Genomic DNA, 25,189 nt, shown 5'->3' on the forward strand with positions numbered 1-25,189 from the left:
CTCCTTCCTTTCTCTCTCTTTCAATCCTTCCCCTTCCCTCTTTTCTTCTCTTCCGTCATCCCCTTATTCCTTCTCTTTTCTGTCTTCCCTCCTCCTTCCTTTTGTATCCCCTTCACCTTCTTTTTCCTCTCTCCTTCCCCTGCCATCCATCTTCCCTTCCATCCCCCTTCCTGTCTTCCTTTCTCTTTCTTTACCCTCTGCTTTTTTCTTTTCCTCTCCCTTCCTTCCCCTTTTCTCCTTTCCCTCCCTCTCTCCTTCCTTGCAATCTGGCTGGAGCCAGCAGGATTCCCAGCAGTCCCCTCTCCTGCAAGCACACATAGACCTCTAGGACAGCTCCTAACCTCTTGCTCTTCTGGGGGACACACAGGACATACTAAATTTCTGCATCAGATACAACACGACAGTGTGCAATCCGAACCAACTAATAATAAGAGTTTTAGAGTTAGAAAAGGGGGGGGTGCTTTGTGGAGCCAAGGTTCCCATGAGCCTCAAAGACTGATGTTCCACAAAGAAGGAAGATGAAAGGCACTGGAAGCAGTCAAACCAGCATGGTCAAAGGTCTAGAAACAAAATAGGAAGAGGAAATGTGCAGAAGGTTGCGCTGCCCAGCGTGGAGGGAGTGGAAAGGGTGGAGATGCCTGTTACCAGGAAGGATGGAGCTCTGGGCAGGATTGCCGAGAGCCCCACTGGGATGCTTCAGGGCCCAGTAACTATGGGATTATACCCCAGAAGAGACTGCACCATTTCTGACTCTGCTAGGAATGAGTCACAGCCCCTTCTAGCTAGATTTTCTTCCCTTCCTAACGGGGAGGGCTTACCTGGTACCCACCTCTCCAAGCCTGAATTTTAGAACCAGGTTAATAATTCTGGAAGCCAGGGTATATCATGGGTGTTGATTTTCTCCCTGAGCCTCAAGATGTCAGAGCAAATCAGAGCTTTCCTGATAGAAAAGCAAACCCGGCACAAGACCAAGACTCAAGTCCACAGATAATCCTACTGCTGAGATGGAATGTGCTGGCACTGCTCCACTCATCTGCCTCACAAATACACCCCAGAAGCTGCAAGGCCCTGAAGACAGCCCTTCCTGGGACCTGGAAGTCAGCAATAGAAACCAGGGACAGGAGAGAGGGGCATTTATAAGGATGCAACCCTGTCATCTTCAGAGTTCCAAGCATCCCACAGACATAACAACAGGTGGACGTGTGGTGAAGATTTCAGGACATCTACTTTCCAAGTATTCAGAGAAATGGTGACTGTGATCCTATGACCAGATACTCTGCAAGAGAAGCCTGAGAACAATAGGTATCATTAGGCAGTTGTAAGATGTTCCAACAGAGGAGGAAGGGGAGAGAATTGTTTTGCCAGTCCTGGGCTTGGTTTCAGGGACTGGGCACTGTCCTTGGGTTTTCTCAAGGCTAGAGCTCTACCACTTGAGCCATAGCACCACCTCTGGCTTTTTTCTATGTATGTGGTACCGAGGAATTGAACCCGGATCTTCACACTTGCTAGGCAAGCACTCTACTGCTAGGCTAAGGGAGAGAGAATTCTACAGTAAACAATGTCAATGACAATTGCGATTGCAAGTTCCACCTAGGTAGCAGCTCTCCAGCTTCCGCACAGAACCAAAAGTTCAACATGCCTACCTACTACATTGGGAGAATGAGGTTTGCCCTGAGAATCCAGTTTTAATCCATTACTACTCCTACACTCTAAAAGTGTTCATCATAAAATGTAAAGTTCAAGAAACAATTAGAACAGACACAGTGGTTCATACTTGTAATCCCAGATACTCAGAAAGCAAGATGAGGAAGAACGCAGTTCAAGACCATACCAGGGGGTAAAGGTCACAAGATCCCATCTCAACCAACAAGGTGAGTGATCCCAGCTACCTAAGAGGCTGTATATCAGAGGATCCTGGTCTGAGGCTAGCCCCAAAAAGAAGGCAGGACCTAAAATAAAGTGGGTGGGGGATGGGAGCATAGTTCAAATGTAAGAGCGTCTGCCTAGTTAAGTGTGAGACCCTAAGTTCAGACCCCAGTACCTCCCTCAAAAAGAAAACAAAAGAGGGCCGGGAGTTTGGCCTAGTGGTTAAAGTGCTTGCCTAGCATGCATGAAGACCCGGGTTCGATTCCTCGGTACCACATACATAGAAAAAGCCGAAAGTGGTGCTGAAGCTCAAGTGGTAGAGCTCTAGCCTTGAGAAAGTCCAAGGACAGTGCTCAGGCCCTGAGCTCAAGCCCAGGACTGGCAAAAAAAAAAAAGAAAACAAAAGAAACCTTCAGTCTCTGCCCTGTCTGAACCTCCACTTCCAGCCCTTCCAGCCTCCACTTACCTCACCCACCACATCCATGCCCAGGGAAAGTACCATGGCTACCTATTTTGACACAACTCATAAGCTTATATATATTTTTACATTTAAGTGGTCAAAAGAAAAATATGTGGCATGTGAAAAGAATATAAAATTCATATTTCGGTTCTCATGAAGTTTTATGGGAAAACAGTGCTGCTTCATTTGTTCACAGACTTGAGCTGCAATAACAAAATGCCATAGATTGAAGAGCTTAGAGCTCTGGAGGCTAACAGTCTGAAGCTATGATGTGGGCACAGCTGTTTTTCTCTCTTTGGGCTTGTGGGTAGCATCTTTACACTGTCTTTCCTCTATCAGTCTGCACTAGTCAGTGCCAGATTCTGGTGGCTCACACATATAATACTAGCTACTAGGAAAGATGAGATCTGAGGGTCACAGTTCACAGCCAGCCTGAGAGCAAAAGTCCATGTGACTCTTTTTTTTTTTTTTTTTTTTTTTTTTTTTGCCAGTCCTGGGCTTGAGCTCAGGGCCTGAGCACTGTCCTTGGACTTTCTCAAGGCTAGAACTCTACCACTTGAGCTTCAGCACCAATTCCGGCTTTTTCTATATATGTGGTACCAAGGAATCAAACCCGGGTCTTCGTGCATGCTAAGCAAGCACTTTAACCACTAGGCCAAACTCCCCGCCCATCCATGTGACTCTTATCTCCAGTTAACCACCAAAATGCCAGAAGCGGACTTCACAGCTAAAGTGGAAGAGCAACAAGCCAAGGGAAAGGACCTAAACCCTGAGTTCAAGTCCTAATACCAGCACACACATACACACACACACACATACACACACACACACACACACACACACACTCCACCCCATTTCAACAGAACTACTACTCCATGAAAGAACCCATCTCTACAGCCAGTCTTATTCTGAGGTACCAGGGGAAAGCTCAACATACAAATCGTGGTGGGGACAGAACTGAGTCATTATGACAGACCATGTGGTCCGCAAAAATTACTGCCACTTATCTTCTGCTATCCACAGCACATTTACTAGCGGCCCTTTCCAGGAAATGTTTGCCCATCTCGGTTCTGGACAAATGGTGCTTGCCAAAAACCATTGTGGGCTTTCTTATTCCTAAGCTCAGGCAGAAAGCTACCTCTCCTTTGCACCATTAATGTCTTTCCTATTCTTTTTTTCAAATTAAGCCTGTGTGTATGTTTGGCACAGTACATGCTGTTTTGGAATTTCTACACCTTGCCCAATGGGTAATTCTACTTTTGCACCTCTCTGTTCTTGAAACACTGGCAGAGGCTTCACAGTGACCCGTCCCAAGAGCATTTGCCAAATAAATGAGCCTCTAGGAAGAAGCCCTTGGGGGACAGAGGAACTGAGCAGAACATTCCAGCATTCCTCAGCTGTGAGGTGGGCATCTCGGGCAATGAGAAGCATGGCTGGAACTCAGGCGTACATGTAACTGTCATCACAGACATTCATGTAGCTGTCATCACTCAGAGAATGGATGGTTCTGAGGAGCAAGGAGAAGGAAAGTGCCAGAGAGCTGCAAGAGGCAAGAGGTTTAAGAGCCCTGGAAAGAAGACAGGAAGGAGGGGCCAGAAAGAAGGAAAAGCAAGTGACAGGGACAAGGAAGGAGGCTAGCAGTAAGCTCTGTGGTTGTGACATCTCCTGGAGAGAGGAGGCTCAGAGTCCCCAGCATCCTGGGACCTGGAGGGCATTCTGGGGAACCTCTGGAAAAGGGGCTCCTGTCTCAACAGGCTGCGTTAGAGAAAATCATGTATGCATGTCCCTGGGATCAAAACTGTAAAGGCAACAAAAACAGCAATGCAACAAATAGTCATGTAATGTAATAGGGTACCTCAAAGCTCTATGCACAACCTCTTCATTCACCGAAATAGCCCCCAACACGGCCCTCCGAGCCAAGCCCAACCCCACTAGAAGGAAAGAAACATTAAGACAGCCTGTTTGAAGAAGCACCCACAGAACCCCTGTAGACCTTAGATAGCCATATCCTTGGCCTCAGTGCACTCGTCTAGGGCTGGGTCAGGTCTTTCTAGGACCTTCCAGAAGAGCAGTGTGTGTAGGCCTGAAGAGATGTAAGGGGAGACCCAAGGGAACAAAGAGAATGTTATTTGTGCAGGGCAGAAATCCTCACTGTGCTGTTCTAAAAGCTTGTTATGGTGTACTGGGAGGAGATTGGAGAGTGGCCTTCAGACGGGCTGTAGGTATGTGCATGTGCACAGATAAACATGCATGTACACATGTGTCCACACACAGCTTTCTGTGTTTCCAGCTAGAGAGGATGAAGGCATAGAGTAAGAGCCCCCAAGAAGAAAATGACAGAAGGAGAAACAAAGTCAATCTTCACCAAGAGAACTCCCTTAAAGAACAAACCAACAGCAAGAAGGGGAAGGAAGCCTCCGGCTGCTAGCATTTATCTGGGTTTGGCCTTAACTGGCTGGCAGTGAGAAAGGGAAGCAGAAGGAAGACTGTGGTCATGGGAATGATTTAGAAAGAGGGCAGACTGGAAAACATCTTATCCTCTATAGACAAAAGCCCACAACTGAATCCAAGCTGCACTCAGCAGAGAGGAAAGCAGGACACTGGGCACTGAGGCCTGTGACCCAAGGGCGGGGCCCATGGCCTCCTTTTTTCCATTCCTTGTGCCTCTCCTCACACACGCCCTGCCCCCAGCAGCAGGATCCTGAGAGGGTAATTCAGACTCCAGAGCTGTGAATTTCCATCCCCATCTAAATACTTTCCCTTTCACTCCTGGACACATCCAACCGCCTTGTTCTGAGATTTCTCCATCTACCATAAATTCCTCTAGAAGCAGCACTCCTAGTTGTCTTAATTCTGCTCTTTATCTTCAAGCTGGAAATGGATCAGGAGCCACCTGGGAAGAACAGTCTTTATACTCGCAGACTTTGTGGTCTTTGTGGCCTTTATGGCCAGTGGGGAGGGAAGGAAGCTAGAAAGCCTACCTATTCTCCAAATCAGAAGCAGGGAAAACCCTGCTATATTCAGCCTCAAGATTCAGGAAGCTAGTCCCAGGGGTGATTTCTGGGCGGTCATGATAACTGTTTTTCTCTAGTCTCATCCTTCCTTTCCTTTCATTCTGTGTGACACAGCAGTGTCACCCTCTGCCAAAGCCCCAAGTGAACCTGTTTATGTTTTGTATTAGTCCATGTTCCTGTTACAAAGTACCTGAGTCTAAGGACTTCATAAAGAAAGAAGATAAACTTAGGTTGGTTTTCTGAAAGTTCAGATAGCCTGGTAGCAGCATCAGTTCCGCTCTGGCGAGGACTTTGTGGCACATGGAATCCCACTGGTAAGAGTATATGGGAGAGGGTGGGATCACTTGGTGAGATAGAAAGCCAAAAGACTGCAGGCCTAACAAGAAAACCCTGTTAACCCCTTCCAAAGGCAACACCTACCCCTAATGTCCTAACAACCTCCCTCTCACAGGAGCCTCCACCTCCTCACAGCACCACAAAACTTCGGGGGATACACTCAAACCATATCCAAACCATAGCATACCTCTGTCAGGACTCTTCTCAAGGGGTCTTCCATGCAGTTGCTGTCCACAATGGCCGGGGTTGGGGGTGGGGGTGCTTTCTGTTTGCTCAAAAAGTACTCCCTTCAGGGGCTCCAGAAACCCTCATTCTGGGATTCACATATCCTCCCCAGGCACCTGTGCTACTGCCATGAACAATGTATGGGGGCCCCACTAGGCGACAGGGGTGTTTGGTGGGAAACATTGGGTCCCCCCACCTGCCCTTGAGATAGCAACTTCCCCCATCCCTCCCTGTGTGTCACTCTCCTCAGGAATCGCCATAATAAGTTGCCCCAGGTGGTGTTACTCACAACAATAGAAATGCATTTGTTCACAGTTCTGGAGGCCACAAATCAAGAGGTAGGCAGAATGAAGTATCTAGGGGAGGATGCAGTGGTGCCGTGGCTCAAGTGGTAGAGTGATGGCCCAGCATTCCTTGGCTTGTAGCATCCTCACTCTACTGTCTGCCTTCATCCCCATGTGCCCTTATCCTCTATCTCAGTTTCCCTTTTCTTCTCATGTAAGAATTTAGAGCCCTCTCTACATCCAGGATAATCTTACATTGCGATTCTTCAATACCATCTGCAAAAACTACAAAGGAAGTTATCTACTCAGACGTTAGGAATCACGATATGGATAAACAGCTCAACACACCATACTGGTTACCTCTCCATGCTGAATTACTACTGGTCTTTCTCTCGTAAGTGATTCCCTCTGTCAGATTCTGCAGCAGGTAACACCACCTCACCTTTTCATCGAGCTCCATCTCTCCTAACCTGCCCACCTCCCTCCCATTCTCCATCAGTGTTTCTAACTCTGCTCAGACCCTGCCTATGTTCCACCCTCCCTCCCTCTGCCCACAAACTCCTTCCTTACAGCTTTTCCTGACTGTGCCAGCCCCTAAGGGATAAGGGGAAAGAAAAAGCCCAGCTCCACACCCCGAGCACCAGTTCTGCCACTTCCCAGCCAGTAATATCTCAGGGACTCACTTTCCCCAACCTGAAAATAGAGACACTCCCTCCCTCAGAGATTGCTGGGGAGTTGATGGCATAATGTACACAAACGAATCCACACCCAATAAACATTAGTTCTCTGGGCATTTGATCTCTCCATCTCTGAATCCACTTCTATTTATGGCTGGTGCTGCGCATAATTGTTTCCTTCTGTGGTGATGTCTCCCTGAGCTAAGCTTCTTGACAAAAGGGAAGTATTCAGGGCTTTTCTAGAATCTCCCACTGCAGATGGCACAACTGGAGCCGGTGAGAATGTCACCCTTGAAACCAGCGTTTCTGTGATGCCCAGGATAGGTCCCTCCGGTCACCTCCCTGGGCTGCTCACACGTAGGCCTCAAGCCATAAGGGAGAGGTAGGGCCAGCCTGGCTTCTGCAGCCAGTGGCCAAATGCGGAGGGGCCAGTAATGGAATGAGGACACGGAGATCCAATTCCACAGTGATTAAAGTGAGTGGAACACACTCCAGAGGCCATCATTGGGTGTAATTAGAGTGAACAGCAAATCACAGTAGGCCAAGAATCCTGACACCAGACAGGCCGGGCCCGTCCCTATTCCAGGAGGGCCCTGTGGTTGGCCAGGCAGGAGGAGATCTCTCTCCATTAGGTCCTGGCAGGGAAGAGTGAGCAGGCTGCACTGTATCATCTGAGTGGAGCAGCTGAGTGGATGTGACATAATTGAATGAAGCCTTTGCATCTTCCACCCAGAGCAGGGGAATTAGCAGGCCCGACCCTCGCCTGGGGAGACTACGTTCTGTCCCCATCTGCCCACATTGCTCTACTTATGGCAGCCTGCCCACAGTACAGGTGGGGGGCAGGGTGAGGAGGTCTGGCCATTGCTAGCAAGGGAGCAAAGAAAGAAAAGGAAATGGTGAGAGTGTGTTGAACCAGGGAAGTCCTGAAGGGCTGAGAGGAGGGAGAATATGGTGATAAATGGGGGCAGAGAGCCACTAGACTGAGTGCTGGTCAGAAAAAGGGAAATAAGATAGCCAGAGATAAGAAGGGGGATGGGGATGGACAGGAGGAGAGAGGAAAAATGGAAACCAGATAGGCAAGGAAATAACATGACAGCGAGTGGAGATACAGAGATGAGCTATGTAAGAGGGAGATAAAAAGAAGCTTAGTAAGACAGACCAGTCCGCAGTCTGAGGAATAAGCAGACAGGGAAATAGGAGCTCCATGGCATATCAGATTGAAACCCTCTCCCGTGGTGATGAGACCCCTTTCTTCCTGTCTTCAATGGCTACCATCGTCTAAATACTATGCAGTGAGATCCTCAACATTCCCTGACAGGGTTGTATGACAGATCACTCCCTCTTCCAGATGGAGAAATAGCTGAAGAGAAGTCATCTGAGCTAGGTAACCCAAATAGGAAGCAAAGAGACAGCAGAGGATTTTACCCTTGCTGGTTTCATGGTTCTACTCGGGCCTAGCTGAGCAGGGCCTCGTCTCACCATCCTCCAGGAAACCTGCTCTAGGTTGGTGGGAACAGGCTTCCCAGCCAAGGTGGTAAGCAAGGAAGGTTTCTTTACCTTACCTGGTCTCTATCCACTAGTTCTGTAGTCCTCCACTGCTCAATCTGTCATCTGTGCAGGTCTCTCCAAGCTTATCCAGGCAATGGCAATCTCTGTATCTCCACAGCAGCAGGGACTAATGTCATGTGAAGATAATAGCTTCTTCCAGGAGTGGTGGCTTTTAATAAGAGGTCTCCAGGTATAATAGGAAAACTGTGGGGCTTGACCAAAATCTTGAGTAATCCAAAGGTGGGCAGATTTCTCCTAGACGTCCTTACTGTGCCTGTTCTTGCTATGTGACTACTCTGTGTGGGGAAAGGTGGAGACATCTGGATACCATATCCTACCACAGTTGAATGCCCTCCAGTTACTACAGAAATTTTCAGCCACAGAGCAGGGGTCTTGCTTTCAGACTCATAGGCCTCAGAAAATCCAACCTGTATCCACACCATATTTTTGTATCTTTCTTATGGAGAAAAGAAATTAATATTCATTGAGGTTTGTTTTTACCTTTAAAATGCTCTGTTAAATTATCTTGACTATACAACTGGAGAAACAGATTCAGAAAGGGTTAAGTAATTCATATAAGATCACACAGATGGATGGCTCTTAAATGAGTGATGGAGACAGAAATAAAATTCAGGGCTAACTGAAAAAAAGTCAGTTGTGCTTTGTGTTATAGTGGTTGTATATTGCCCATTCACAAGCTCTTGGACAAGAGGTTCCTTGATGGAATGGCTATGCCTTCCTATCTCTGTTTTATAGTACTTAGTGGAGCACTTCATCCATAATAGGCACTCCAAATAGTCATTTATAGAATGGATGGGAGAATGGGGTGGGTGAGAGGGTACATGGATGGATGGATGGATGGATGGATGGATGGATGAATAGATGCATGTATGGATAGATAGATGGATGGATGGATAGATGGAAAAATTGATGTATTGGTGGATGATGGAAATATATGACATCTCTATCTGAAAAGCAATGTTAATCTATACAGTAAGATTTGGTTATCACTCCTGAGAAGATAATGAGTTCCACGGAATATCTTAGCAGTCTTAGAAAGGAGGTTATGGTAGGGCTTTATTAGAAACTGGAGGGTGGAGAGTTGGCACACCCTCGCATAGGAAAGGACCACTTCTGTGAGGATGCTAAGACTTGAAACATCACTGTTGAACTAGAATATCTATTTTTTTTGCCAGTTGTGGGGCTTGACTCAAGGCCTGGGCACTGTTTCTGAGCTAGCTCAAGGCTAGCACTCTACCATTTGAGCCACAGCATCAATTCCAGTTTTTTTCTGTTTATGCGGTACTGAGGAATGGACCCCAGGGCTTCATGCATGCTAGGCAAGCACTAAGCCACATTCCCAGCCCCTGGAGTAGAACATCTTCCAGAAGAATGAGGTCCAACCTCTCATCACCCTTACTCATTGTACAGATGATGAAACTGAGGCTGAGATAGCAGAAGTGATATGTGGTATTATACAGCTAAGTAATTCCAGTAGCTCAGTTGCTATAGAAACAAAATGATTTTTATCTACAGGTGTGGTTAGTTGGATGCCCAAGATACCATTCAATGCCATGTCCTGCCAAGCCTCTGCTTGGGTCCCTTCAGAAGAAAATCACGGAATGGTGTGCTGAGGGAAAATTCCTGGGTAGTGAGGACTACCAACACTGGATTTATCTGTACCCCCACCCTGTTTGTGTCCTTATTCAACCACAAAGATGTAGGAATGTATCTACCTAGGCAAAACACATACGGCTTCATGCCCTTGGCTTGTAACACTATAAAGACCCTTGATCTTCTCTACCAGGCTCCATGTTCAGCGGTCTCTACAATCTAGCTGCTCCAAGCTCTCTTAGTGTCAACCTCTGAATAGCTCTCCTGTCAAGGGAATGGACCACCTTCAATTACACCCTTTCTTTAGCTCAGGAGTACAGGCAATACATATGAACACACTTGTTGTTATTTGCTCAGTCTCCCTGGGTTTCATTATAAAGAATATTGCCATCCAATAGCTGTGCAAGGCAAGGAGGAAATGGAAGGGGAGAGAAGCACACTTCTTCCATATAGGGAATTCAAGGCACTGAACACAACATCAGGGAATTTGCTCAGAGTTTCACAGAGACAGAATCCCTAAACCCTTCAGTCCCAACTGAGCCAGCCCTGCCACTCCCACCCCTAGTCTCAGCAATACCAATGGGCATGGCCACAGCTGGCCCAAGTCCTTCCCCTACCCCACCCAGAGTGACCCATATCCCTCCTTCCTCAACTCCACACCCTCCTTCTGGATGTTTTCAACCTCAGGTGCACCCCTTCTTCTCCATCCTTCTCTACAAAACCCCAGTAGAGAAAAAGTTGAAGGTTACTGTTTCAGAAAAACCTCAGGAATGGGTCATTGGCCCATGCTTGTAGTCAGCAAAAAGCCAGAAGTAGAACTGTTGTTCAAGTGGTAGAACACCAGCCTTGAACAAAAAAGCTACGAGATAGCTCCCAGGCCATGAGTTCAAGCTCCGGTACTAACACACACACACACACACACACACACACACACACACACACAGAGGAGGGGGGAGAGGGAGAAGGATAGGGAGAAGGAGAGGGAGAGGGAGAGGGAGAAAGAGACCTAGGCTATGGAATGTTGAAGGAAAGAAGGGAAAGGTAAACCCATCTACCTACAGAACATAGCGGAGGCGCCCTCAAAGACTCAGGGCATAGTTAAGCAGTTATTTTAATTCTGTTTCTACTTGTATGTGACTTCAAACAGTTCCCATCCCTTTTCCAGTGTCTTTCCTTTATCTGTGTAATGAGCAAACAGGGAAGAATAAGGTATTTTGTTTTGCTTCATTTTGCTTTAACTCACTTTATTCTATTTCCTTTCCTTTTGTTTTGATAGCAATTGGGGTTTGAACTCAAGGCCTTCACTACCCCTGAAGCTATACTGATCTGTGATTTTCCTCATCTCTACCTCCCAAGCGGCTGGGATCACACCTAGTCAGAAACCATAGTTTTATAATCAACCTTCCAGGGGTCAGAGTGGAGGAGCGCGGGGGAGGAATCAGCAGGAATGACTCCAGACCCTTTATTTCATCCCACACCTCGCCCACAAAGAGCTCTGCTCTTTGTAAGGTTATTTGGAAGGTTGGGGGTTTCATTTGGGGAAAAAGAAGTTTCATCTGGAAAAAAAAAGATTAGTAGATATAAAAGATTAGTAGATATAAAAGGAAAAATAAAATAGCTCTTGTCCAAGGGCACTGAGGTGACCTGTGAGATTCCTTTTTTCTCTCTCTCTCATTCTCTTATTTCACTCATTGAGACTCCTCTAACCTGAGCAGGCTTCATTCTCACCTTCTCCCCTGTGGTTCCTGTAAGACAGACACAGGCACCAGGTCCTGCGTCTGTGGGGTCAGGGCAAGGGTAGAGTTGTGGGCTTGGAAATTGTGTCCCACACACTTGTAGCTGGATGAAGAAGACAGCTTCTCTCTGAAGTTCAGGCACACACACACACACACACACACACACACACACACACACACACACACGATAATCTACCCAGCCAGGACTTTGGTGCCAAGAATAAGGTGGATGTTACAGTCAGGGTGCAGAGCCAGAGGTGGCTACAATGCAGGGGAAGGTGCCAGGAAAGAGTGATATCCCCACCCAGGTACACAGAGTTCCAGATAAGGCCTGGCTCAGGGCCTAGCAAATTCAGTAATCTGGCATCAGTGGAGAACAGGTAGCTATAATCAGCATTCTGATTCCAATGCTTGACTTCAATTCCAGTTCTAAGCCAGATGACATGAACAAGTCAACTATGCTCTGAGTACTCTGAGTCTGTTTCCCTGCCTGCTCTAAACCATGTAACTAGCTACCTGTAACTCTCTCCTACTTCTGGCTCTTTCCTGGAATTGGCCTTCCTCATGAGTTTTCAAGAGAGAAGAGGAGATGGGCAGAATTCAAGGCCCTGGAAGGTGAGAGCCAAACCTGCCAATGGAGACTGACTTGCCCCCTCAGTTCTGCCTCCAATACACTCCCAAAGTCAAAGAGTTCAGAGGAGGGTGGGAGTCGGGAAAAGCAGAAAACAGAAGGACCATATCCTACCCTTTGCCCCCACACCTCCCACACAGGGCACAGAGGTTCATTAGCCAGCCTGGAGGAATTCCCAGCTGCTCCCAGAGGAGAGTGGCTCATGAATATTCATAGTCACCAGAGCACGAGGCCTTGTTTGTATCATCAAATTTCCCAAATGCCATCCTCTCCTCTAGCTGCACATCTCCTGGGATAGAATGACTTGCGCTGATCCCTATCTCCCCCCACTCCTGACAGCCCACTTCCTCCCGCAGCCCACCTGTTCTTGTCCTGGGCTATACTGTGCCCTCCCCAAAGCCCTTATGTGTATCAAGAACTTCACTGCCAAACCCCAAGCTGAGCAAACAGGAAGGTCTAAGCCAGACAGGTGGGTGGCCCCAGGGTAGCAAAGGGAATGGCAAATAGACTCTAAGTTGGCAAGGATGGCAGAAGAGAAATGGATGGACACGGGGGAGGGCTTGGGATCTGGGGTGTCCTTTTACTCCCTCTTAGAAAGGAGATCAGGCAGTGGGGGCTCAAGGACGGGTCATCATTTTTCTGCCTCAATAAAGACTGCACAGGAAGAGAGATGGAAGAGAAGGAAAGTAATATTGTTTAACATTGTTGTCTGGAATCTTACCATTAGGAAGGCCTTCCTTCCAGGCAGCCATATCTCTTACCACACCTTCCTCCTTCAAAACACAATTTCCATTTCAGCCCCGCCAGCGCCATCATCAGTGGGGATTGGCCACATAAACAATGTGGTTGCGTATCACCAAACATCACAGGGCCATTAAAAGGAATGTGATATGGATTTTTTAAGTAACAATGTCCACAATATGCAGCTAGGTGATATAAGGAAATTGCCAAGTTCTGCCTTGGTGGGACAAATAAATAAAACAGAAAAGTAAGTTAGTGAATGCACCAAGGAAAACCATCTATAAGGACATACATTCAAAGTAGTTACCTTACCCATCCACCCGGCATAAAGGGCAAGAGATGATGTTCATCTTCCATACTAAATGTTTAGTTGCTGTTAGAGTGTTTTGCAATGATTGATTTTATCATCAGGAAAGCCATTAGGGAAGGGTAGAAAACTTCCCATGGAAAGATGACGGTAGATGGAAGATTGTTGCTTCAATATACCTTAAGGCTACTGGGGTGGCAGAGAGGGTAGCAGAGGAGAGCGTGTGGGCAGGTGTGCCCCCCCAAATCAGACTCACCAGTCCAGCTCCAATCAGACCTTAGGCCATTTCCTTAAGCACTTACTAAAGGCTTGCTCTCTAGAGAAGCATACGAAGCTTTGTAAAGTCTTCCCAGTTTACAAAGCTCTTACACGTTTTCTTTCATTCTTTCAGAAATGTTCAGTCTCTTCTATGAGCCCAGGCTCCAGGCTCTGGGGAGACAGTGGTTAACTCCACCAGGGACAGAACTCATCTGGCATTATTGATACCTTATCATCAAAACTGCCTCCCAGGTGTGCCGTGGCAGGCAGGATCCCAGAGAAGGTTCAGTCTGAGCAAATGGCAGTGCTGAACTTGAAGGAATCTAAGACAAAAGCCACAGGAAGAAGGGAGGAGCCCTATAAACAAGCACTGTCAGTCACCAGATGCAAAGAAGGGAGATGCCCTCCTCAGTTAATCGCCTCCGACACTGCTCCCACAATTCCAAGGGAAGTGGGTAGACTGGAGAAGACACTGGTGAGCATGAGAAATACAGGCTCGGAAGAGGATCCCAGGTTCAAGACAGCAGGGAAAAAAGATATTACTAGTTTCAAGGAAGCCACTCCAGTATCCTTGTCTCCTTCTTACACCTGTGTCTATCTCTAGCTGGTTCTGGGATACCCAAAGTGCAGTAAGCTGTTGACTCAGTGACTCCCAGGTCCCATGGGTCTGAGTCTACCCAGTCCTGCCTGGCTTTATCCACCCCACTCCCCAAGACCAGCACTATGCTATGTTAGACTTGCTGGGTCACTCCTGAGGTAGTTAAGTCTCCTCCAGTATTCCCTGAACAAACCAAGCTCCTGTGAGCCTCCATCCCTCCATTTGTGCCATTTCTGTCTACCATGACATTCCTACACCCCTGTATATACCAAGTGTTACGATGCAAACACCCCTCACATCTCCTCCACAAACTCTTCTGTGTTTGTTTCTTCCCAGGGTAATCCCATCACACCCACAGAATCACAGTGCTCCTTGTCCTCTGTTGATTGTTCTTTGTATGTGTGTCTTTATTTATATGTGAGTATGAGGTTACCTACATGTATGCACAACTGAATTACAACTCCCTTAGGACAAGTACTGTGGTTTGAATGTGTTCCTCAAGAGTTATGTGTTGAAACTTTTATCCCCAAGGGCAAAGAATGGTCAACACAGGCATGTAACCTGATCCTCAGCTCCTGTGCTGAGATCCTGTATCACCAGCTAGCAGAATCCTCTCCTCGCCCATCCCTCCCTCTCTCTCTCTCTCTCTCTAGCAACCCATGACCTGAAGGACTGAGAGCCAAGCAAGAGTTCCAAGTCAGAGAGATGCATGGTGGTCCAGAATCCCCTGACAGCCTCCCCACCCCACCCTGCAAAAAGATTCTTGATGCGGATACAGAGGCTTCCCAACTACAATGCAGGGAGCAAGACTGGAGAGAAAGCCTGTCCTTTCGAAAACTGGTTCAGGGAGGTGTTCAAGGGGCCTGTGGACATCCACTACGAAAGTGGGCAGAAAAGTGCTTTTCAAAGGAAATATTTGTTTCTAGACTCTCTAGTCTGTACTGCCTGGAAGCAAAGTATCCTCTGAGGGAGGTCCAGAAATCTCCCTCTGTTCCCAAAGGCTACCAGGGATCCAGCCTGAAGGTCCAGCAGCCAAAAGGAGCTCCAAGTAGAAATGAGGGAAGCCTGAGGCCTCTTTCTCTGTCCATTTACCACCACCTCACCCTCCTGGGGCATGGCCCTGGAACCATGGCCCAGAGCCACCATTGATTCCCTGGAGTGGCAGCCGTGAGTCTGTGTGGAGCTGTTTCTCATTGCTTTCTGGGTTGTGCCTTCTCTGCTCCATTTCCTGTTAAGTAGGACATGTCAGGCGGGGACACCACTGAGCTCTGAAAAGAATAGGGTGGACCTCACAGGAATGGAGGAGGCAGGAACCTGGTTCTTCCAGATCCATCTGGGCATAGAGCCTTCCTAGTAAGACCCCAAAAGGGTGGGGCCTGGCCCAACGGTGGCTCACTAGTGAACAGTAGGTATGAGAGTGACATCCATTCATGTTTCTGTATACAGAAGAGAGGGTCCCATGAAAGCCAAGCCAGCTGACAGGGTTATTGCAATGCTCCAGGCTTCGATCCTGTCACCTCTCAAACAGGAATAACAATTTTCCTTCCCATTTCCCAGAAATCACAGGAGTCATTGTAGAATCAAATTCAGGCCCCGCCCCGCCCTGTGTGCTCAGGCCCCTCCCTTCAGTCCTGGCTTTTCACTTGCTCTAAGCCATCTTCAGGAAATGGCTTCTTTCCTCTTTTCACCTGTTTCAGGGTGGTTTCAATGAGTCAGGACCCTCACACCATTCAGAGCACAGCAATTAGCAGGCTGTATGCAGTGTAGCCAGGGCCTTCTTGGTGTCCTGCCTCTTCACCAAGGTCTCCTCCTGCATCCAAATTCCACCTCCTTCTCATAGACACCTTCACAGATGCATTTGCAACATGACCTTTGATGTGCATATATCCCTATAAATTGTGGAGCATTTCAGTGTGTGTTCTGCGTTTTCATAACACTCTTTGGAATTTTGCACTTCTCAATCTACACTGTTTTGGAGCTTGTCCTTGTTGATGTGCCTGGTAAGTAAATTTCAGCATAAAATCCCTCGGTCTGCTGCTTCCTCCCACAAGTAGAGGCCAAGGACCTCTGGCCTTCCAAGCATACTATGTATGCCTGCCCTGTGGGGGAGAGCTTCTACAGAAGTAAGACCACTGGATTATAAACCATATGCCTACTCAATTAAATAAGCTAACATTTACCTGAGCTCTTGTCCATTTTGTGCTATTACATCAGCATTCCTGAGAATGAGTAATTTATAAAGGATAGAAACTTATTTCTTACAGTTCTAGAGACTGGGAATTTCAAGGTCCAAAGGCTCACATCCTCTCAGTCTTCTTGCAGTGGCATCCCATGGCAGAAGGCAGAAGGACAGGAAGCTCAGAGAGGAAGGAGGCAGACTCCAGTGGCTTATACTTATAATCCTACTACTTGAGAGGCAGAGATAGAAAGGACTGCAGCTTGAGACCAGCTGAAGTATACATGTGAGACCCCTTCTCAATCAGTACCTTCACAAGGTGGCAAATGCCTCTTTTTTTTTTTTTTTTTTTTTTTTGCCAATCCTGGGCTTGAGCTCAGGGCCTGAGCGCTGTCCTTGGACTCTTTCTCAAGGCTAGAGCTCTACCACTTGAGCCTCAGCACCACTTCCGGCTTTTTTCTATGTATGTGGTTGCGAGGAATCGAACCCGGGTCTCCATGCATGCTAGGCAAGCACTTTAACCACTAGGCCAAACTCCCGGCGCCGGCAAATGCCTCTTATTCAAATGCTGAGATTGTCAGAGTCATGACTCAAGACCAGCCTGGTCAGAAATATCCAGGAAGCCCCATCTCAACAGAAATTTGGAGTGGTACCACAACCCTGATTTCTCAGCTAGAGAAATGACAGGAGATAAAAAATAGAAGGATCGTGGTCCAGGCTTGTGCCCAAATAACAACCCTATCTCAAAAACAGCCAGTGTGATAAAGTGCTGGAGTCAGTGATAGTGATAGTGTGTGATAGTGTGCCTGCTTAACTAAGGCAAAGCCTTGAGTGCCAATCCCTGTCCTACTAAATAAATAAATAATTAAGAAAAGGGGGGACCAAATTCACCCTTTTATCTATTACCAACTTCCTCCATAGTGACATTAATGATTCCAGTAATGATGCCAGAGCCTAAAGACTTCATCATCTCTTCAGGGCCTGACCTAGAAACATTATTGGACTAGGGTTCAATGCATGAACTCTGTGGAATAACTCAAGCCTTGGCAAGTGGTATTTGTAAACTGCCTAGGACAAAGTCTAAAATGCAATGTTCCTATAGATGTCGCATTAACTACAACAATTAAGTAGCACTAAATTTTCCAGATTGCTTTGCAAAAGCTAAGAGCGTGAACGCTAGCTGAGTCAGGAGGCTCCTGTCTTTTACCTCACCAGCTCTGTCACTACCTGTCAACCTTTTGCCATCACAGTGAGGTCTACATTGTATTTTGATGGTTTATACTCATATCCTTCAGTTACAGTATTTGAATCTCTTTTCAAATATGTGCCTCATTTGCTCTTTGTTTTTTAAGATGGAAGCAGTGTTTTTAAAAAATGTACCCACTATACACAGTGAGCTGTAGGGTTATATCTGCTGGAGGCTGACATGTCCTGGAAGGAAAAAAAAAAAAAGAAGAATCCAGATGAAAAAGGCAAGAATGTGGCGGAGGAGTAGAAAGAGGAGGAGGAAAGGAGAAAGACAACATCCATGCAGACAAATCATGTCAGTCAATCAACAAGAGTAACCATGTCCTTGCCAATTCCCAGTCCAGGGCACAGAGCAGGAGAATTTATGGCCCAGCTCCTCCTTCTTCAGAGTTCCTTTCCAAGGGTCTGGGCAGGGTACCCATCCCTCCAACATGAATGAAGGCCAGCTTTCCATTCCGGGGCCTGTTGAGATGGGGAAGAGAAGCCACCACCCTCTCATTTGCCCCAACCCTGGCCTAGCCCTGCTCACCTCCCTCCTGCTCCTGAGCACAGACCAGAGTCACACATAACATTCTGTCACACATTCATTTTCAGTGTTTGCATCCCACGCATGATGTCACTTGGCTTTCATGATAGCCCAAAGGGTTTCCATTGGACAGATGGGAACACTGAGGGCAAGAAAACCCTGGGTCTGTTAGGAGAGCCATTTTCTTCTCCAACTCCTTGGTCCCAGTCCTGTTGCCCCAAGAGAGCATCCACAGCACCAATGTGTGATGCCCCCCCAGCATTGAGTCCCCACTGGCACCAGGACCCATCACACTGGTCACTTTCACCATCTCATTGCATCTGCCTCAAAGCTCTTTGGAGGAGATTGCTGGGATTATCATGCATCATAATGGGCAAGTCAGGCTCCCCTGAGTGCTGGACTCAGTATAGCCATCCAGCCTCTGGTCACTACTGAGCACAGCCATGCCTCTCTTCCAGTGTGCTTGCTCCTTAGCAGCCCAGCCAGGCTCCTCAGGAGGGTTTTCTGTCCCTGTTCCTTCCCCAGCACTCCACCCAAACCTGACCCTCACTCACCCAAATGGCCTGTGTGCTCACTCATCTGACCCACTCTATCATGAGGTTCCAAGCTCCATGTGGCAAACACCAGTGGTCAGTCTCCTGAACCACTGTGTCCACAGTGGAACACAGCACATGCCTACCTCCCAGTCACTCCCAGCCACTCCCTCTCCCTCGCTGTGCACAGCTGTCCCACCCCTGATTGCCTTCCAAAGAAGGCTTCTTCCAAAGAGGCTTCTTCCTCGAGGCCCTCACATGCTCAATCCCTAGGGCCCTCCACTCATCCTGAATGTGGCTGACCCTCCACTACAACTGCCAGGGACTTCTGGAAAGACAAAGGAAGAGATGCATGGGGCTGAATCCTGGGTGAGAGGGAGACACACCAGTGCCAAGAAAAGCAGAGCTCTGCTGGGAGAATCTGTGGTCCAGGGTTTGCTCCTGGAGAGCAGGAATAAAGCATGAAATATAAAACTTGTCCTAGCCCTCCTAATCCTTCCAAACTTATTTCCTAGAAACTACCTATTAAATTCTGTAATAAAGCAAGAAAGAAGTTGCCCAAGAATGTATGACTTGAGAGCAAATGGACAAGGAGTTACTGTGAATATGTATAAACATTGTGTATACAAATACACCCCAGGTCTTCCGTGCTTGAATCAGCAGGTGGAGTCAGCCCCTCCTGCACACACAGGAGCACTATCCTTGCACACATATGCATGTTCACCTTTGCCCTCAGAGCAGACACTTCACTTCTCCTGAGTGCCTGGGAGACAGACTGTACCTGTGATGACTGAGGTGTTGAGACCAGGAGCCTTACCAGGCCAGGGAGGCCAAAGGCAAGATAACACTGAATATTGCCAGACCAATGTCATGGGAGATAATCAAGGACCCATCTAGATTAAGAAACATAAATTTCCAAGGTTAGGGTGATACTCATATGCAAATGAGCATACCAAGCCTCTGTTGGTATTAAGCTCAATGTTATTTTTTAATCCCCTTTTTGGTAGACAATCCCCAGGCTGGGGAGTAGAAAACAACACTGTCCACTGCAGGAAGGACCACTCAGACCCAGCTACAGAGTGTTCAAGGGGGGCAACAGAAAAGGAAGTGACCAATGAAATTCAGAGGATACACAGCACAGACTAGCTTCAGCCAGCTAAGAGGCCAAGTGGGTAGTAGCAGGCAGCCAGAGTGTGGGCCAGAGAGATGAAAAGACAAAGAAGAGTGGAGAAAGGAGATATCTGAGGGGAGTGGATATGGAAAAGGGAGAAGACAAGTAGAAAGAGAGGAAAGTGCCCAGAGCAGCGTCTCCCTGGCTTTCCCAGGGCAAGTAGAACAGAAAAGAGAAATCATCCGCCAGCCATTTGTGACAGTCTCTGAGGGACACTGAGAAGAGAAAGATAGGTTCTGAAGAGCTCTCTGCAGAAGGCCTGTGACCTGTGGGCAAATCACTTAACCTCTTGAACCTTGGATTCATTAACTATGAAGTAGGGAAAGTATTCTCCAGCCCTGCTTTCCTCACTTCCCTCCCAGCCCAATGAAGAGTGATAATGGAGGGGAGCTGGGCCTTTTCAAGCACCAAGCATTACTCTTAGCATCAACCAGAGAGCTGGGGCCTGAAAAGTAAGAGCCTTCCTCACCACAAAAGCGATTAGGTGGGCTGGAGCAAGCTACACTGCTTCACAAATGTTCCCCACCTCTTGAGCTCTCCCACCCAGAGATTGGGTGAGGTCAGCTCCCAAATAGCCTGAGTCATCTCCCCTCCATGGGCCTTGGCTGCTCCCTCTGGGTATAACAAGGAAGTGAAGCTGGATGGTTTCCAGGCTCCTAGCAGAGCCTGTTCTTCATGCAGAACAGCCATCCTGCAGAACTCTTGGCTGGTAGGCAACCCTTGAGAACTCTATTTGTGTTTGGTTTCAGTATGAGCTGTTTTAACAAGAAATTCTTCTTTGCATCCCATGGAGGAAAGAACACATTTTTATTCCCCCTCAGAGAGGGGAAGGGAGGCCTTTATTTTCCTAAGACCTGGGCCTGTCTTAGCCTATGGTGTCTGTAAGCAATGTTGGGATATGGTTCTTTCTGGCTGGCTCTCAAATCCTACAGTAGGTAAAAATGGGCCTTTTAAAAAGTGTGGTAAGCTAGGCACCATAGTTAATGCCTGTAATCCTAGCTACTTGGGAGGCTGAAATCTGAGGACTACAGTTCAAAGCCAACCTCGGCAGAAAAGTCCCTATGAGACTCTCATCTCCAATTAACCACTCAAAACGTAGTAGTGCTATGGCTCAAAGTGGTAAAGAGCTAGCCTTGAACGAAAGAGCTCAGGGACAGCACGTGGGGACCTGAGTTCAAGCCCCATGACCAACAAAAAAAAAGAGAGAGAAAGAGAAGAAAGAAAGAAAGAAAGAAAGAAAGAAAGAAAGAAAGAAGGAAGGAAGGAAGGAGAGGTGTGGTAGAGGCTGCACAGTGGCTCTTTCATATAGTCTCAACTACTTGAGAGGCACAGATAGAGAGGATCACAGTTCAGAGCCAGCCCAGCTAGGGTGGGATAAGAAACAACCAATAATTCATGCATGGTGGTGTATGCCTATAATCTCAGCTATGCAAAGGACATAGAAAGAGAATTATAGTTTGAGACTGACGTGAACTAAAACTCCAAGACTCTGTCTGAAAAAAAGTGAAAAAAGATTGAGAATGTAGCTGCAAGTGTGACACCCTGAGTTCAAAGCCCAGTACAGCAGAGAGAAAGAGAGAAGGCAGGGGGGGGGGCAGGGGGGACAAAGAAAGAAAGAGAAAGAGGGAGGGAAGGAAGGAAGGGAAAGGGGAAGAGAGGGATAGGAGCGAGGAGGAGCACAAATGGTCTGTGTGTAGAGACACATGGACCCCTGGACTTCTTCCCCACAAATGCTTTCAGACTGTCTAGGGCCCAGAAAATGTCAAGTCTGGTAGTTGTAGTGTAGCAATTCTATAGGGCCACTAGACAGCACTCAGCATACAGCCAGACACTCACTGTCTCCAGACAAGGTTGGTAAATGCCCTCTGGGAGGCGAATCCTGCCCCAGAAAAGAACCACTGCCTTAAAAGTTCCAAGAGGCCCTGGGCAAGGTGGCTCACGCCTGTAATCCTAGCTACTCAGCAAGCTAAGATCTGAGGATCAAGGTTCAAAGCCAGCCAGGACACAAAAGGACCTGAGACTCTTATCTCCAATTAACCTCTAGAAAACAGGAAATGGGGCTTGGCTCAAGGGTAGGGCAATAGCCTTGAGCTGAAGAGTTCAGGGACAGCACCCAAGCTGAGTTCAAGTCCCATTACCCACCAAAAAAAAAAAAAAAAAAAGGTTCCAAGAGGCTAGGGTTTGGAAGAAAGGCAGGCTACCCTCTTGCCCAGGAGAGAAGGCAGACATTTATTGTGCAGGTTTTGTCTCCCCAGCCCTCCGAGGCCCACTTCAGACCAGGAATCTGTGAGTGATGATTAGAATGGCACTTTTCCAGGGGACCATCAAGGTTAAAACCTCAAGATAGAATCAACTGGTAGAATCCCTGGGCATCAGAGCTAAGACATGCAGGAATCCTATCAGCAGGAGAGGAGGGAAATTTAGGGTGTAAAGGAAGGGACTAAAAGAGCCCACTCCTCTTCTAGGCCCAAAATCACAGAGTCCAATTTGAATCCAATCAAGCTACTATTGATGTCTGTGGGCCCAGTGGGACTGGTCTCCCAGCAGGAGTCCTCACTGATTTTGGGAGAAGTCTTTTTAGGTTTAATCAGAATCTTAGCCAGTGGCTAGAAAGACAGGGAGAAAAAAGAAAATCACTGGCATCTAAAAGAGCAAGAAAAAAAAATCACCAGAGACAGCTGTCTTTGCAGCAAGGCAAGATGAAGCTTCCAGCCATTGCTGGAGCTGAACCACTTGTACCCAGCAGAGCTGGAGGAGGAAGAGCATATGGGGACCCCAGACACGGAGACTAGCCTGAGACAGAAAGGAGGGACTGCTAAAATTCAAGCTTGCCCATAATCTGATGTCCCATCCAGGTGGAAAGACAAGGGTTGGCCATTGGCTATAGGATAGCAACATGGCCAGAGCAATGCCCTGTACATTCCACGGACACCATATCTGGGGGGCTTTGACTGAAGAAATCACCGCACAGGTCCTTCATTATCATTTGCTGTGGCTTTGGTTCTCATCAACTTTGGGCTAAGTGTCCTCCAAAGGCCCACCTGTTAAGGCTTGGTCTCCAGGGAGATGGTGGAACCTTAGGTAGCAGGGTCTCTTGTAGGGTCTTAGGTCATTGAGAGATGCCTTTGAAAGTGATTGTGGGACTCAGGCCCCTTTCTCATCTTCCTTTGTCAGTGATGAAGTCAGCAAGTTTGTTCTGCCCTCACTCACTCATCACCAACACCTTTGCTATCCCCTAAATCTAGCCCCCTTGCTAACCCCTAAATCTAGGAGCTAGAATAAACTTTTTCTCCTCCTAATAAGTTGATTACATGGGGTGTGCGTTAGAGTGACGGAAAAGTAACACATCTCTCAATTAAGTCAAGTTTGACATTTATGGAGCTCACGGAAAGCCAGGAAGAGCGGGGATGCTACAGGAGACACGAGAAAAGCAAGGTCTCATGAGGAGAGTGGCAGGAAGAGCAGAGGGATGAGTGCAATACAGCCAGCAATCAGACCCCAGCTCCACCAGGCACGAGCTGCTCTGCCTCTAGCAAAACACTTGGCCTCTCTGAGTAGCAAGGCCTTTCTCTATTAAATGAGGTGACGAAGAGATGGATATGTCCAAGGGCTTTGGGATAGAATGATATGATAGTATGAAATACATATTTGCTCTCCTTTCCATTTCCTGGCATACAACTGCTAAAATCCTTGGAATGCCCCAAGTGAGAAGTGTCTTTTTGTATGCTAATGAAGGACTGGTGGCTGGCAGCTCTTAAGCAGGAGGAGGGCTGGTCACTGAAATAAATGCCAGGGGGCAAGATGGGAGAATTGGGACTTTTGGCCCTGACCCACAATCCTTTTGGCTCCAACCCACAATCATTTGGGCTGAGGAGAGAGTATAAAGGTTGAGTTGATCACGGAAGGCCAATCATCTAATCAACCATGCCTAAATAATGAAACTTCCATAAAATCCCAAAATGACAAAGTCTAGAGAGCTTCTAGACAGCTGAATACTTGGAAGTTTCGGGAAGGTGGTGATCTAGGGACACATGTACCCTTCCCATTTATCAGGCCCGTGGACTGACTCATCTCCATCTGCACAGTCAACTAACAGACAAATAGCTTTCCCTAAACCCAAACTAGTCAGAAACACAGATAAAACAACTGAGGATTGTAGATCAATCAAACAGCGGCAGAGAGGGAAATGCCCTTAACCTGTGGATTCCAGGACTAGCTCCTAAGAGATTGTGGCAAAATTGAGTTGAACTAGAAGAACCTAGCTAGTGTCTGCTGAAGAATTAATTGCATTCTGAATATATGTACATATATTTGCATACATTTATGCACACGTGTCTATCTGTACATTCTATTGGTTCTCTGCTTCTAAAGAAACCCAACACAGAACCAAACAACTACATTTCTCAGTCAGCTTGAACAACAGAAAAAAAATAGAAATAGGCATGTGAGAAAAAAAGGAACAGTATTGGCTCACAGTCTCCCTTGTGGATTGTTGAGTTGGAATATGGGAGAAACTTGAGTTTGTTTACTCCTACATTCTTGAGAATGGGATTATGTGCATAAGCCTTTGGCATGGAGTCCTCAACAAATGTGCTTTCTTCCCATGAAAATGCCAACTGTGACACTACAGACATGGCCTCTATCATACTCAGACACACTGGAGCATTTGCTGGCCTGGACAGTGGGAAGCAGAGAATGCCAGCTCCAAGCATTGGCTCCCGTGTCCAAATTGGGTAACTATGGTCAAGACACATAGATCATCTTCTTGTAGTTCCACAGCCTGGAGGGCAGATTCCTGCAGAGGAAGGTCAAGTCCAAGAGCACCCTCTTCTAGACCCATCAGGGAGTTGCAGGGCCTATGGGAAGATGCAGCCCACCATCCCAGGAGCTTAGAGGTCTTTATCTTCACCTGTAGGGAGAGCATGAGGTGTCATTAGAAAGGTTATGCAGCGTTTCTGGTGGTGTGGCTCCTAAGTGGCCATCAGCTGGGCTCTGAGTCCCTGAAGAATCAGTGAGCAGCTTCCCCAGGGTTCTACTCTCTGCCTTTGACACGGCTGCAGAAGACTAAATGGGGACTGTGGGGTTGTGTGATCAAGACACAGAATTCAGTGTAACGTATGTATGCATATGGTGTACATATATAACACATACAGACACAGTATAATATATATACATATATATATATACATACACAAACAGTGTAACAGCAAATCAGCTCCCCAGTATAGAAGGATCTTGCC

This window comes from Megascapheus bottae, chromosome 20 (assembly GCF_031878675.1).
Source record: "Megascapheus bottae isolate mThoBot1 chromosome 20, mThoBot2.hap1, whole genome shotgun sequence".
Classification (NCBI taxonomy): Eukaryota; Metazoa; Chordata; class Mammalia; order Rodentia; family Geomyidae; genus Megascapheus; species Megascapheus bottae.